Below are 17,567 nucleotides of genomic sequence, written 5' to 3' on the forward strand. Positions count from 1 at the left end.
CATTTTTCTGCAAGTGTTTTCATTGCAGCTCAAAAATACAACACCCCAAAGCACCTCTAATGTGTACCGGGACATTGGAATAAATTGAAGTTTCACATATAGGCAATTAAACAAAGCATTTTACTGCTGGGGAAAAAAATTGTTATAAAGCAATCCTAAAAGATTGTTCTTTCAAGATTGCTTAATCAGTTCACCTGTTTTTTTTTTTATAAAGAGATCTAGAACAGTGATCGCCAACTTTTTCTGACCTATGGAACACTAAACGCATAGACTCTGGACCGCGCATACTCGGGGAGCTGTGTGTCAATCAAAGGGTGAAGAAACTTCCCCCAGAGTGACGTCATAATGCCAGAACCCGCCCACTCTCCTACCTAATTCTTTAAAGAATATATATATATATATATATATATATATATATATATTTATATAAATATATATGTAATCTCTATTCCAGCAGCAGTGCAAAGTTCACATTTTTGCCATAACACAAATTTTCAGCAAGCTGGCCTTTATGAAAACTAGAGGAAAAAACACACAGGAGCTGACTTTTGAAATGAACCCAAACATAATATGTTTCTACGTTAGCATGCTAAGTAGCTGGAAAATAGCATGACTGCCCCTCATTATTACTGAATAAGGTGATAAAAGCATCTTTGTCTCCGAGGCACCCCTATAGTGCAAGCCGCAGCATGTATGTAGAATTAGCCATATTCAACTGCGAAATTCACTGTGGGCTTCCACACAATGCAGTTTAGCACTGGTAGATTAGATTTCAGTGCCAAAACCAGAAATTATATTATGAAGGCAGAAAATCCAGCAATACCGCAGCTGACTCACTCAGCAGCAGAACACATACTGTAAAAAAATAAAGCATTAGTCACAACAAAGGGAATTGTTACTCAAGTTGTGAATGACCTGCTCAGTTTTAGAGTTATGCTCACTTTAGTTAATAGGGTTTCGGGGTGTTTAAGATTTCTGTAGCAATTTGATTGTTAATCTTCTGCATTTAATAGGTGCCACCAGGCATGGGTCATTCCATCCGAAAATGCAATTTTTTTCAGTATTGTGTAGGTGTTGATGGTACAAATCTTTCTCCAAAATATTTTTTATTATATCTCCTCAAGTTCACTGACACAATCATACATGATGTCTCTGCTCACCAGGCCACTCCAACCATATCCACCCTTCCACCTGTAAACCATCACTGGCTTCCCTCAGCCCTGTTACTGTGGATGAAGTCTCCTCTTTTCTCTCATTATCTCCATCTACTACCTGTCCACTTGACCCAATTCCCTCTGATCTACTCCGTGCCCATTCCTCCCTCCCACCCTAACCAAACTATTCAACCTCTCCCTTTCTACTGGTATCTACCCCTCCACTTTCAAACATGCCATATTTCTCCCTATCCTGAGAAACCCTCACTGGACCCCTCCCTACCCTCTAACTACCGTCCTATCTCCCTTCTCCCATATGTCTCCAAACTTCTTGAACGCCTTGTCTACAAAAGACTCACCCATTACCTGAGCACCAGCTCTCTCCTTGACCCCCTCCAGTCTGGTTTTCGAGCTGCCCATTCCACTGAAACAGCCCTTACTAAAGTGGCCAATGACCTCATCAGAGCTAAGTCTCAAGGCAACTTTTCCCTGCTCCTTCTCCTTGATCTTTCCTCTTCTTTTGACACTGTTGATCACACCCTTCTAATACAAATCATGCACTCCATTGGTATCAGTGACACTGCTCTCTCTTGGTTTGCTTCCTATCTGTCTGACCGCTCCTTTCAAGGTTCTTTCAATGGTAATTCCTCCTCGCCCACTTTCCTCTCTGTTGGTGTTCCCCAAGGGTCAGTCCTTGGACCGGTTCTCTTTTCTCTGTACACCTCCTCTCTCGGTAATCTCATATCCTCCTTTGGCTTACAGTACCATCTGTATGCTGATGACACTCAAATCTATCTGTCCACCCCTGACTTGTCTACCTCAGAACAGAACTCATCATCATCCCCCCTCAAATTCCAAATCTCCCCCTGACATATATCTAAATGTTAACAACACTGTTATTCGGCCCTCCCCTCAGGCACGTTGTCTTGGCGTAACCTTCTGCCTTCACATTTACCCCCCATATTCAGAACATTTCCAGGTTCTGTCACTTTCATCTATGTAAGATCTCCAAAATCCGCCCCTACCTGTCCTCTGAGACCACCAAACTCCTTGTACATGCTCTTATCATCTCTCGCCTGGACTACTGTAACATCCTTCTCTCTGGTATTCCACTAACCCGACTCTCTCTTCTACAAACTATTATGAATGCTGCAGCCAGACTCATCTATCCTTCCCATCGCTCCTCTTCCGCTGCATCTCTTTGTAGTTCTCTCCATTGGCTTCCATTTCACCTTAGAATCAAATTCACGCTCATGTGCTTTGCCTTCAAATCCCTACACAGTTATTGTCCCACTTACCTTTCTGACCTGGTAAAAAATGACTCCCCCAGATACTATCTCCGCTCCTCCAATGACCTACTAATGACTTCCTCACTGATAACCTCATCACACGCATGGCTCCAAAACCTTTCTAGAGCTGCCCCGACTCTCTGGAATGGTCTTCCTCATCCTATTTGGCTTGCTCCTACTTTCTGCTCATTTAAAAGAGCACTCAAAATCCATTTTTTCCAACTTGCCTACCCATCTTCTTCTGTCTTTTGAAACCTTCACTACTTCACACCACTACATATCCCCCTCCTATTGTGTGTAAATTCCCCCACCTACTAGATTGTAAGTTCTTCGGGGAAGGGTACTCTCCTCCTGTATCACTGTCTGTATTAGTCTGTCATTTGCAACCCCTATTTAATGTACAGCGCTGTGTAATATGTTGGTGCTATATAAATCCTGTTTATTAAAAATAATAATAATAGTAATAATAATCTCACTGCCCACCTGCTGCAAATATTATGATGAGGTGTCATTCATCCAGATAAATTGTTTATTTACATGATATTGTTTTACATGAATGAAGACAAGGAGAGAGAGAGGCAGTGGGTGAAAGAGCCAGAGCCTCTCTTAGAAAAGTCACTGGAGTCACTTAAAACTACAAAACTGTCTTGTTTCATGCACATATGTTTCAAAATTCCTTGCAACCTGCAAATCATTGGAATGCACATTAAGCCATGGCATTCTGTGTGCTGTAGTTTAAATTTTTTTGCCCATGCAGCGCATACTCCACTTTCTTTCCACCCATGCCACTCTGTGCACTTGCATTAGAACCATACTGACTTATTGAGCTTACATGAGATGTTGGATACATTCTACAAGTTAATCACAATGCATCCGCTGTAAAAAGAGAAAGCAAAATGCTCCCTTATACCCAGAAATAAAATGTTCCAATTCACTCCCTGCATTGGCAAAGGGAAGGGTAAAACCATATATAAGTAAATGAGAGGGCACTTTTAAATCTAGATTACCTGGATACTATATGCTTCTTGATAAAATATACTTATCTGCCTGATTGCAGTCTTCTTTTGTCAAAATTGATTGAACTGCACACATGAATTCCAGTTTCCCCGGAGACTGCTGGGACTAAATGAAGGTTCATGTCATCCCAGCCCAGCTAATGAAGGTAGCTGAAGATCGAAACGAGGAAGAGGGGAAAAAAAAATGGAGCAGCCTATGAAGGAACAGGGAGTGTATTTAAAAAATTGCGATTAAGCAGGTAAGGGGTATTTTACTACTATTTCTAGAAATGAGTTCTGCTTTAACCTCCCTGGCAGTATGATTATTTTGTATTTTTAAATTTAAAATCAGTACATTTGTCATTTAAAAATACTTCTAATTTTAAATTTCCCGCTGGTCCCACTCCCCCCCCCCCCCGTCACCCCCACACCCGCACAATCGGCAAGGCTAAGGGACGTGCCGATGCTGGCTGGACATCACCAAGTGGGCCTAGATGTCGGGCTGGCATCGCTGGAGGACGCTGCGGGCTCGGGAGGACCAGGTAAGCCCTCAATTCCACTTTATAGCTTTCTGTAAAGAAATTTCACCCCGAGACACACTCGGGAATACCACCAGGGGGTTCAACAAAATCTGGCATAAACAGGTTACCTAAAACAGGCTCATGCTACAAGGAGTGGAACTTTAACAAATGAGTATCATCATTCAGAAGTAACTAGTAAAATGCTAGTAACTAGTAACATGCCCTAACCCCTTATGAGCCCCTTTGTTCTTTTGATAGCTTGTGCAGTAGGATTAATTGTACATGTAAGGCCACCCCTGAATAAAATAGAAATAATATAAACTAGCTGTAACAAATCTGCATACAGTTCAGCCATTCTAAAAGATATGTTTGGTTCTATTTTATCTAAGTGTAATAGCGGCTCTGTTAGTGGGGATTTCTGATAGGGCTCTCAAATCATTCAAATCTGCTAGCTGCTGGAAGTTCCAGGCAGTGACCTGAAGTAATTTTGTAAAGTTGCTATACCCTTTTTACCTTCCCCTTAATGTAACTCCCTCTGTAATTATCTTAATTAGGCAGACAGAACACTGACATAATGTATAGTCACTTCTGCCAACCACCATTAGCCACCTTGAACCTATTTTTCTGTAACTTTTTATGAGAAGCTGGATTTCTGCATTTGATCTAAAACCATTTCTTGCTATCCTTAATTGCAGTAACATTGTAAGGAGTATTTGCATATGAATAAGCAACAGATCTTGCGCCATATTCCTCTGCCATTAGTCCTGCACCCACCGCGTGGATACATTACAAGCCAGATGTTAAATTGCTTTGACTTTTGGTGTTAAAATGACTACTAGTATTATGTTAAAAAAATGTTGAATCCAGATCTAATACTGGCATTTTCAGAGAATAATACATGAGGCTAGCACTGATATAATACAGTAAATGGTCCTTTTACCAATTTTTATGGGTAAATCTAAGTAGAAAAATCACACACAGTGACTGAAAAATTTACTGCATTTACTGCAGCTTAAGAAAAAGACCAATTGCTTGATTGTTCATAACAGCGAAATGCGGCTGAAAAGATGTTGGGATGTGTCCCAGATATCATGACACAACAAACATTACAATTGATCTCTATTCAGGCGAGTAAAACAGAGAGGAAAGCAAAACAATCACAGTTTTAAAGGAATGATAATGCATTTCTAAAAATAAACGGCATGTTATACTGTGGGTGTGGGCATATTATGTAAAAATATTCCTTCAATTAGTGCCCCCGATATATTCAGTATGGAGCCTATTTCTATAGCAGTGAATTTGACTTTATATTTATATTAATAACTTTGATTGATCAAGGCACCAACATATTACACAGCACTATATAATAAATAGGGGTTGCAGATGACAAACCTATATATACTTAATAAAGGAAAAACCATGACACAAGAGAAAGAGCTTACAATCCAAGAGTTGGGGTAGAGTGGAGTTCAAATAAAAGGGGGATATGAAATGGTCACTAATTAGTGCTGGTTTAGGTGACAGATGAAAAAAAAATGCTAAAGGTAGCAGCAAGCCTAATGGGACTAGAGGTAAGATAAAAACTCCAGAGAATGGGGACAGCTTTACAAGAGTCTTGGAGCCATGCATGGGAAGAGGTTATGAGTGAGAATTAGTAGAATATTGAAGAAGTAGAGAGGGTGACTAGGGATGTATTTCTGTATCAGATCAGAAGTCTGTGGAGTGATTTAAAAGCAAAGCACAGCAGCCTTACTTCATAGTGGGATGGACAGATGAGTCTTGCTGTTTTGTGTTGGGGAAGGTCCTTTTTTGTTCCGGTATGACTGTGCCCCCGTGAGTAAAGCCAGGTCCATAAAGATGTTGTTAATATAGATTGATGTGATGTTCCTAACCTTAACCCTTCTAAACATCCTGAACAGTATGCAAATTCATGATTGGAAGTTGGATCTGCTCATTGTTTCCAACGAACTAAAACAAACTAAAGACTGATTGCTGAGGGATTGAAAAGAATTGTCTTCTCCTCTGACCAGAAGGATTGAACTTTACTTAATTAATAAGAGGGCTCTGATATGATAAATAGAGGCTTCACAAATTAAAAAATAATTATTATAATTATTATTGCCAGCCTGTATGTTTATAAATACATACATAGCTATACCAGAACCGGGCACAGGTAAGGCTTGTTAGGCTTGCACAGCCTCAGTTATAGGTATGACACATTTAGCACATAGTGTCCAAAAATGGATGGACTTTGTCAGGAACATTTTACAACAGAGTATATAGAGAGAGTTTTGATACTCAATAAAGCCTCCTGTCTCCCCCCACCCCCCTCGATTTTCTCCAAATTCCCCCTCACATCTCTGTAAATAACACAGTAACTTGCCCATTCCCATCTGAAGTAACTTTACTTCCCTCCACCCTCCCTAGATCTAGGACATCTCTGGTTCCTGCCACTGTTCATACTTTGCTAACTCCAATCCTCAGACAACACCAATTTCTTGGTTCCTACTACCATTTCTCACCATAACTACTTAAAAATAATTTTAATTGGTATTTAACAAACAAGACTATCACCTGTGCAATCCATCATGATTGCTGCAGCTAGACGTACAGTATTTACCCTTCATGTTTCCCCTCATATGCTGCTTCCCTCTGCAAATCCCAACATCGGCTTCTATTTCATCTCAGAACGAGCTTCAAGCTACTGTGCCTTGTCCTTAAATCACTTCATCTTTTGTTGCCCTCTCCACTCCTTCAATGACCTGCTAATGACTTCTCTTATAACCTCTTCCTACGCACAGCTTCAGGACTTCTGTAGAGTCACCCCCACTCACTGGAATTCCCTCATCTGTTCCAATGTGCTTTATTCTACTTTTAACACATTAAAACAAGCCCTTTAAACCAACCTTTCAAAATCTGTCCACCAATTACCCATTCTTCTAACCATCACTAATTGGCCACTATTGCATTTTCCCTAACTATTGTATAGTATGCTCCCCTTCCTCTTGGATGGTAAGCTTTATTGGTCATCTACCCATCTCCGTTTGTAGTTGCTATGCATAGAGGTTTGTTGTCTGTGGTCTCTATTTATTGTATAGTGCTCCACAAAATTTTAAATAAAATGTTGTTGTTGTTGTGATATTAACCTCCCTAGCTGTTCATTTCTTTCCAGTTTTATATGTCTAAAAGCGGTACATTGTTTTTCATGAAAATGTATTTTACAGTATATTATATTAGTATGAGTATAATAAAGTTTGAAACACAAAATTATGTAAAAATAATAAATTGAATGAAATAAAAAAACTATATATTTAAAAAAAAATTTAATTTGTTTTAATTTTTTTTTAAATACATATTATACTCATACTAATATATATACTGCAAAATAAATGTTCTTGAAAACAATGTACTGCTTTTACACATAAAAACCCAATGTATTGCATTCAATACAGTTATTTTGTATTGAATGCAATACAAATGGATTTTGAATTTCCCGCCCCATCCCGCCGGCAACGTACACACGCACTGACATCACCGGGAACTCCCCGGTGACTAATCAGATGCAGAAGCCGGCCGGAAGGAGAGAGAAGAAGACGGAGATCGCCGCGATGGACGACACCGGCGGATCAGCTAAGGGTCTATTTACTATTACCTACCATAGGATTACCTACCCCGAGTGTGACTCTGGGTTACCTCTAGGGGGGTTAATATTTTCCATCACAAGCTAGAGCCAATGGACCTGATTTAGTAAAGCCCTCCCAGACTGGAGAGGATAGACTTTCATGGGAGACCCTGGGTGATCTACCGAACCTGGAGTGGATTTCTTAAAATGTAGTTGGCAAATATTTTCAATTTTGGAGCAGATCCATTCTAGCTTTGCTGGATCACCCAGGTTCTTCCATCATAGTCTTTCCTCTCAGGTCTTGGATAGCGTTAATAAATCATGCACAACCAGTATACAAGTAAAAAGTGTCAAGACGCTAAAGTGAAGCAACAAATGATAGCAACTGGCAGCATTCTATAGAGTATGCTCAGTTCTGGAACATGACTGCACCCCAGCACCCTGAATATGTTATTTAGGTAAATTTAATGCCTCAAGCACCTCCACATTTCCAAGCAGATTGAGTACCTCTAGGGGCCCACACATTGTTTAGTGATAGCAGAATTTGTTTTTGTTACAGAGGCACAGTAGTGAAGATATTCTTGCTGAATACCATGACACTTGCTTGAGCCTCCTAGTAACTATGATCTTACTCACTCAATTCCAGTGCTCAAAAGAAGCTGCTTGTTGGTGCAGATGTATTATACCATTTGGCAGTGATTATTTATAGCTGGAAAAAGTAAAACATTCTGTAGCATGCATGTAAAGATTAGGATTTATCGTGTAAGAATCCTTGAACAATTTTATCAAAAGCCCATTTCTATGTGGTGTTTTACTGCAATAAATCATGGAGCAGGAATCTATCTCAGGACACCGCCTCACAGATAAATGAACAGTGAGGAGAAGGGGTCAGAACAGATTTTCTGTCTTGGAACCTGTCACTGGCAAAGACCCACCAACATTTTACTCATAATTCTTCACCTGCAATATTCTGCAGAATCAAAGAAGAGAAAACATCTGGACAGGGCTAAATTAAACACAACCAAGGAGAAGTAAGACAAAGCAAACTAATGTGCGTGTGGGACACGTGGAGAATAAAGTACGGTGTGGATGCCATCATGAAAACAATATGATATTCTTACTATATTACATTATAGTGGTATATTATGCCAACATATTTTATCTATGCAGGTCAATTCAAATATTGGGCTCTATCAGAAATAAAATAAATATTTCACTGCCAGACCAAGTTTTCATACACATGCAAAAATATGTGCACATTATCATCATTAATATTAATAATAAACTGTATTTATATAGCGCTAACATATTACACAGCATTGTAAATTAAATTGGGGTTGCAAATGACACAGGTACAAAATATTAACACAGAAGGAAGAGAGGATCCTACCTGAAGAGCTTATAAGATCTTTCAAGAGTCTAAGAGGAGGGGGAAGTAGCACAAAATAGGAGGAATATGATAACAGTTTTTTAAAAAAGATATTTAGTATATAAAGAAAAAATATGGTAGTTCCAAATTTTAATGCTGCATGATAAAAATATATATACATATATATATATATATTATCAATTGTGGGAGCTTTTCAAAATGATAGAATACTCAAAATCTTATACATGCATTAAAAACTTTACCTGTTTACCAGTTTTAATTGTGTGAGGTCCCTAAAATGTTTTTTCTCCATCTGGTTTGTTTGTGGTGATAATTTGTGTTGCATAAGGGGTCTTTTACATATGTTCATGCATAATATATTGCTATAACAAGGGAGCTGAGATGTTTCAACTCTATAATACAGAGGCAGTTTACAGCTGTTTATGGAGACATCAAGAGTTTGTTTGACCTCTGATATCTTTTCTTCTTCCAGCCTAAATACATTCTACTGGGATACTGAAGCTCGAAACCTAGAATTGCCTAAAACTGGGCACAAAAAGATCAATGAATGGGTGGCCGTTGATCTAACTCTACTCTCCACCCCAAATTCCTTCCACTAGTCCAAGCTGCTACTTTGCCCAAATTATGATAACAAAGAAAAGTTTAACATTTAATAACATTGTTACATTAGTAAATAAGCTATAGTATACATCCTTCATAGTCAAAGGGATAAAGCACCACTATGTGATTAATACATATAATAATAACATTTGGAATATTAATTCCTTTATTTCATACATTTTTATATAAAGTAAAGTCTGCAATAAAGATGACAGTACCAAAAATATTGAATAAACTATTTTAAAAATGATTTAAAACCTTGGTTGTAGCACAACAGTAACTGTTTCCTTTTGGACTCTCGCTCTCCAGTTATAACAATCTACAGAGCAAGAACACGAAGACATGAGAACAGGAAGGAGTTAAACCTTGATTTTTATTTTTAGCAGCATGTATAATCTGAATTTAAAATACTGAGCACTGCTAAGAACATGTTCTTTTCAGCACATCCATGAAAGCTAGTTGGAGCAATAATAGTTTACATTTGCTTAAACAAGCCTACATTTTCACGTGCTTCCATAAAATTGTATATATTGAATATTCATATAACATATTTTACAGAGACCTGACAAGTTTTCTTTGTAAACATCAATAAAGAAAATCTTCAAAAACACTATATATTCCTTGAACGGCTGCCTAGTTTCCTATGGATTTATAATAGGTCTATTGACTGAACATCATAACAGACTGTAAAAATTTCAGCTTCACTATGCATTAAATAAAATATCAATGTCAAGCATTTTTGTAGTTAATTGCAAAAAAAAATAAAAAAAAATTACAAAATGTTCCTTTTCAATGTCAACATTTCTCTTTATCATTTATTTGATGTGTTTTATTAAAACTGCCAGATACATAGAAAAGGTACAATACTAACTTCATCCCTTTACTTGTATAATTAGCAATTACGCATTATATACATGGCCATGGAAGAAAATATACTAACATTAATATCTATTTAAAGACCCATATTTCTTCCCTTTGTGTGTCTAGTCTCTGCAATACTTTGCAGAAGCAGTGTGTTTGGACTGCTGATCTCTACTTGGTTACATTTAAATATTCCCTGCCATTGTGCACATCAAATGAAGCTTGTCTAACAACTGGACAACAAATGTTGTTCACACTTAGCTATTGATAACTAAATGAATTTGGCCTCATCTGATTCTAGGGAACTCATTGCATTGTTACATGCCAGCCTTTCAGCACCTGAATGAACATATATTTCATGCTGGTGTATCCATGTAGGCATTCATTTGTCATTTTATATGGCTTTTTATTGTGATGCCATAATTTCTTGTATGTGGAATATTACATACAAATATTTTATAAATCTGTATCACCCTGGGGTATACTTATTGCTTTTTTAAGTTGCACCAGGGCAACCTATCCACCGGTGGATTAAAAAATTAAGGGAAATATTTAAAGATAAAATCACAATAAATTAAGCATTGTTTTTTTCTCTGATTCTGTGCTTTTGACAGAGAAGAGAACAATGCCATATATATATATTGCTATATATATATATATATATATATATATATCTAACCCCATTTTACTTACAAATTTTAAGCTTGTCACATTGGTTCATTAAAGACTAAACCTCTCCAAGATTGGTGGATAAGATTGGTGGATTTCCAAGATTGGTGGATTTCCAAGATCTATTATGTGAGAACCTGAGTGATCCAACAAACCTGGGATAGTTCTCTTAAAAGTTGACAAATATTTTCAATCCTTTCCAGTTTTGCTGGATAACCCAGGTTCCCCCACAACAGTCTATCTTTACCAGCCTTGGAGAGCTTTAGGAAATCATACTCTTTATGCACAGGGTCGTCTTTAGATTTTCTCTGGCAATGCTTTGTCCTTATTAAAGCAGAGAACATTACTGATGTGATGTAAGCTGTGGTTATCCAAAGGAAATTCAGAGCTGACCTGTGTCCTCTGCACAATTTCTGCGTTATTTGTATTACTTTGAAAAGGCTATGTATCCCTCTCAAGGGTCTTTAAAAAAAATTAAACATAGGAAAATGTGTATAAGTTGCACTTGAAGATCTACTGCAGATTTTTTCTTTTCTGTGCCATATGCTTTAAGTTTTACATAAATGTTTGTTTAAAAGTTTTCTTAAGGAAGCAAAAGTCTCCCTATTACCAGTTTATTGATTCTATAGCTTGGAAGCAAAGCAGGAGGCAACTGAAGCAATGCATTTTGTCTAGTAATTCAGTTTGTTCCATTATTCAGATGAAAATTCACTACCTTTATTAAACAGGTTGTGTTATAGCTTTAGGAAGTTGCCAGACTAACTGACAAGGGAGAAATAATGTCTACAAGGAGCCACGGTGCTGGGTGCCTGCGTCATCTCTGTGTTGCCTCCTGTCTCTGCCTTGTGCTGACTTGCTTGGTCTGGCTTCAGAAAATTGATAAGTAGTAAAAATGACTTTCGGGGATATATAAAGCAATAAAGCACTGGAGAGGATACTCAGTTACAATCAGCAACAGTCCCTAATAACATCTTTCTTAACAAATCCTATCTGTCTTGTATATATGCATTTAGTGAAAATTGCCTAATGTGTTCTTTCACTGTGTTCTGTGTAATTACTTGACATCTTCCGCTGTGTTACATTTATTCCATTTCCCATGAAAAATCTCATCAGACTTTAGCTGGATGTTTGTTTTTTTTAACAATGCAGCCTTTAGGGTTTTTTTTCCAACTACAGCTTTTGGTGTTTAGCAAATCTAGGGTGTTCATGGGGAAATTGTTGGCCAGATCATTCTCAAGAACCAATCATCCCCAGCCAACCACTGAGACACTTCAGCCAGAATATTGATAGATGATTATCAGCTCAGGGAAGGATTTATTATTTATAATTTTACTGACATAGTGAATTGTTTTTTTGGAAATTGTTTTTTTTTTCATATTAGTAGTTGTAGTCACTTAGTAGTAGAAGGAAACTAGTAATCTAAACCATGGGAACTTTGTCCATACTTGATGGTAAAGTCATCACAACTTTGCCCCATTTACTAAACTAAATGAATTTTCTTTTTACCACAGTGATTTTACCTTAGCTTTGTGAGTGAGGTGAGGGGTAGAGAAATTCTATCATCCAAAAATGGAGGGCACCTGAACAAGAATAAACAGTAACCTACTGCAAAACATATCCACTTGTCCTATATGTTTATTGGCATCCTATGTCCTAATCCTCTACCTTTCATCCTCTGAAGTTACAAGCAAAGTAGTCCTAATACTGAAAGAGAATGTTTTTTTGTGATTGACAAATAAGACTAAAAGACTATAAAAAGGAGTTCCAAAAATGTCCAATCCAGATTTGCTGGATTACGCACGATCACTGATGAAAGTGTATCCTTTCCAGCCATATAGAGCTTTATTAAATCAGGGCCTATGTGGCAAATTATTTTAAAGATCTGCTGGCAGCCGGTATGTGGACAAAGTCTTACAGATCTCAGACATTAGTGGAGAAAAAGAAAGTGCTAAGGTATGGTTTCTGGTCTTCTGGTGCTCAGACATTTAAAGTGCACTAATTCTGGGGAAGCCCAATACAACCAATCCATGTTATTTCATAATTGACCTACCTACATTAAGTAAAATCTGGTTGAGTTTTGTGGGTTACTGAGCGTTGTACTGCATTACTAAACATGACTAGTAGAAATATTCAATGCTTGGCATATGGCAGTTCATAGCATGCAATACATTGATTAATTGAGATTGGCTGCATGTAGCAAGGAAATGAAATACATGTAATGTAACCAAACTCAATGTTATCTCTTTGGTTTGGAGTTGTTTTTTTTCAGCTTTATCATAAAACTCTTAAGCTACATACACACTTCCAATTATTATCGTTGGAAAACGAACGACGAACGTTCATGCACGATATATATGAACGATCGTATAGCACCGATCCTGCACATAGAGTTAACGACACGATCGTTCGTAGATATTGTACACACAATAGATACGATCGTTTGAGCGATAGAGGAACTATGTGCACGACAGGAAAGTGAACGGACGTTCGTTCATCACGCATGCTCAGCTCATGGACGATCAACGAACGACCGTACACACGAACGATGGTCAACGATCGTCGTCCAATCCGATCCGTCGGTCCGGTCGTTCGTTTCCAGCGACTTTCCTCGTTCGTCGGCGTCGTTGGTTACTTTTTTACGAACGATTTTTTGCCCAATCGATCGTTCGTCGTTCGATTGGAACGATAAAAATTGGAAGTGTGTACTCTACTATATCTCAACTTTACCTCTGCTAGTCTACATGATAAACACAAAATAATCAAGAAGAGACATCATTATTTTATCTAAATAAACTTTTTTTTGCTGGAATTGGGTTTTATTAAATCCTACTAAAACCCCTGAAATGAAAAAAAATGGTAGAGAGATATTGAGACCAACCAGAATCTCATTGGTGGTCCCATTCAGCTATCAGGCAAAGATCAGTTGCAGCCCTTATGTCTTAAACTTGAAAGAAGAAAACATTTTAAAAAAGAGATATATTTAAATAGAGAGTGTTTGTTATCATTTTCTTACTTGCCCAGCTAGAAGCATTCATTTTCTTTTGGAACATGTGCAAAATTTTCCACTTATCAGCTAACCTGACCTGCCCAATGTCCAATGGTGCTGAAATATTGGAAAACCTATATGATCTGGTCAAATCTTATACAGACTGAGCTTATGGAAAACCAGAAAATACCAGAAAAGACCATTTATTATTCCAATGTATACTGCATTTTTAGGTAGCACTATTACTAGCACTTTTTATAACCTATTAGGATTTACCTCTTAGAGAAAATGTACTCCATTTGGTCTTTGCAGTTAGTGGTAGCACATAGATTTGGTGAAAGGTACAAATAATGCTGGTACTGAGAATCTCTACAGTTAAAACAAAGAGGCAAAGTGTAGCTTTTAAGCATCCAAGGTAACTGTCTCTGGTCCAATTTGTTCAACCGTGTTATTGCCATTTGACTTAATTTGTTGGATAACTGGTCAACGTGTCGGTAGCTTTGCTAGTACTGACACATTATACCCAGTGGCAGCTCACAAATGGGATTTGAGCTTTTGCCTTTGCTTTGAATTTCAAAAACGTCCTCCTAGTCAGAGTGAGAATGTTCTGCTATATCATGTTTCCAGCACTTAAAGATCTAATTGGGATATTGTTCTGTACATGCTGTTAGACACTGTAGTGACAAGAGGAATCTCAGCTAACTCTGGCTTTGAGCCAACAAGATATCTTCTTTGCAGAAAGTGCAGGATAATTAAAGTATAATCTGGGAAAGTGCTGTGCTGAGAGAACAAAGGATTGCCATCAACAAAGTGCTGGAAAACTGCTTTCTGCGGCATGGTACTGGGCTTAGTTGTTTTCTTCACTTTCGGTGTTGTTCCTCTTATGAATTGTGTTGTGTGCCAGTTTAAACCTCACATTCAGCCCCTAGCAAAGAAAATGTCAGTTTGACCACAGCAAACAAATAAATGGAATTTAATAGATGTTTACTATGAACTTGTTAATGAGATCAGATAAAAACAATGGTAATCATTTTGTTTTCATGAGCATGGACACAGTTCAGTTATTAGATGTAATTAATCTTTTATTTCAAGAAGGGGCAGGGGAAGCAAATAAATACCCACATCAACCAATCAGATTCCAGGTTTCATTTTTCAAGTTCGTGTGATATAGTAAAAGTCACTTGATAATAGACTACGAATTAAACAGCCATAACAGTTGTTTAGAATGACAGTAGATGAAAGGGCTGAGGAACCAGAAAAGGTTTGGCCAGTAACATGTAAATCATTCAGTTTTGGTAATTTTTTAAACATAAAAAAAATTTGGATAAAAAGACATCTTTCACCGTTATAGCCTTTTTTCTTGTTTTACTATGCATATTACTGTCTAAAGATAGTCCAACCTAAATATACTTTAAGCATTACTTCCCACACACCCTTCATATGCAAGGTAAAGCCCCCATCATAGATCATGTCATTGAAAAACTTGGCCTATGCACTTGGCTGGGAGCTAATTCCCTCCCATAGTTTCCAACTATACCTGTTTGGAAGAGAGTGTCTGTCTTTCAGAACCAAATCCCTCTGCCACCCCCTTCCACCTGTTATTTTTAAGCCAGCCTTTTATTCATCTTCTAAATTATTCCAATTGGTATTTTTTAAATGTTAATATCAAGAAAATGAAGTAGTGAAAATTTGTACATTTAAACTTTTTATTGGTCTACAAAATGGTGGAATGGTAGGGGTGTGTCATTTACCTACATGGTTTGACCTAAAAAGTGTTGATCTTTACTACCTTCAAAAGTTGGGAAGTATGCCATCCTCTGCTGAGCCTGTGAGTTGTTCAGTTCTGCGTATGTGCAGGAAGACAGGTTCTAATAAGGTGGTGCAATAAAACAAAACATAATAACCCAGTGGAGGTTAAACCTAAGTCATCACAGGACTTGGCCCTTGAACAAAGTTTATATAACTGTTTATCCTTTATAACAACAACAAAATGCTTAAAGTAGTATTAAACCCTATTTGTAACTCTATAGCAGGGGTGCCCAAAACATCATTCGCGATCTACTGGTTGATTGCAAAGGCAACGTGAGTTGATGGTGGGGCCCTGCCTTACCCCTCCCTGCTGTATGTCTATAGGGATGCTAGGGATGTATTTTAGGGTGTGAGAAGGCCTCATGTAACAGTGGGGAGTGGGGGGCAGTCTGAGGTGAGCAGTGCTGGGCAGCCAAGTCAGGTCAGACTCGGGGTTCAATTACTGAGATACCTTTGTACAGATTAGCAGTTCTTTTTCTTGTGCAGCAGTCATTCTCCTATGATAGATCTGTAGCTTTCCTGTCACTATAGTCCTGTAGTGCAATGTCTGTGCAATGTTCTGCCATCCAATGTCTCATTAGCTCCAGTCACTTCTGTGTCATACTCAGTATATAAATAAATAAATATATGTTTAGCATTTTTGATGTTGGTAGATCATTTTGACTTGGCCATTTAAAAAGTAGCTCGCAAGCCAAAAAACTGTAGGCACCCCTGCTCCATAGCATAGGTGATCTTATACATTACTTGGAGGGAGAGAGAAGGGCAGTCTGTTCTTGTTTGATGAATGAATTTGTAATGTTGAGCCATCTTTTGAAGAAACAATCTGAATCATGGTAGGTGAAAGGTGGTGAGCTAAGGGAGCTTTATGTTTTATTAAATGCAGACCTGAAGGGCACCTGTGTTTAGTTTTCATGGGAAAGGTTATATTTAAACCCCTGCCAGTTTATATTTTGCTGTCTGTGTATTACTTGGGAAATTTCCATTCACTTTCTGTCCAAGATGTGAAAAAGGAAGAATACCTCTCTCAGACAGTTGTCCCTGAAAGAGGTTTCCCATGTCTGTGATTTATAAATTCATCAGATCCAGATGTAATAGCAATATGCTGCTCATTGTTCGACTAAGAGCTTGCTGGAAAGAAAGCTGAACTTGATGACCTGTAGAGAAGAGCAAGTATCTCCCTGATCCATTATAAGGATCTGTGCTTCCTCGATCTACCCTTCTTGAATATTTCTTCACCAGTAATTAGGTTACCAGTCATCAGCGAAACAACATGGCATAGGGAAGCAAAGCCCTGCATCTGCTAAGATAGCCATAGTCACACAAAAGCAAGGTGCAGAACAAGGCATGGTAACTCAGTAAAGAAAAAAGGATCAGCTTCTGGGAGATGACATTCAATGCAGATTTTTTGCTTAATTTGCCTTTTTTGAAACACCTCTTTAACAGTATATGTCTTTAAAGTACAACTTCACAGCTTAGTGTAATTGTTCTTGAAATATTTCCACACCATTCTGAAATGCAGCTACTTACAAAAAGGATCACTTTAAGCCTCTCTTTTTAATTCTTTACAATCTGACTCTGTTTGAAGCCTCAAAACCTTCATATAAACATGTCCCAACTACATACATTCCTTACTGCACACAATTTTCACTAAGCTCATTTATTCCAATGGCT

The sequence above is a fragment of the Pyxicephalus adspersus genome, chromosome 5, assembly GCF_032062135.1.
Source record: "Pyxicephalus adspersus chromosome 5, UCB_Pads_2.0, whole genome shotgun sequence".
NCBI lineage: Eukaryota > Metazoa > Chordata > Amphibia > Anura > Pyxicephalidae > Pyxicephalus > Pyxicephalus adspersus.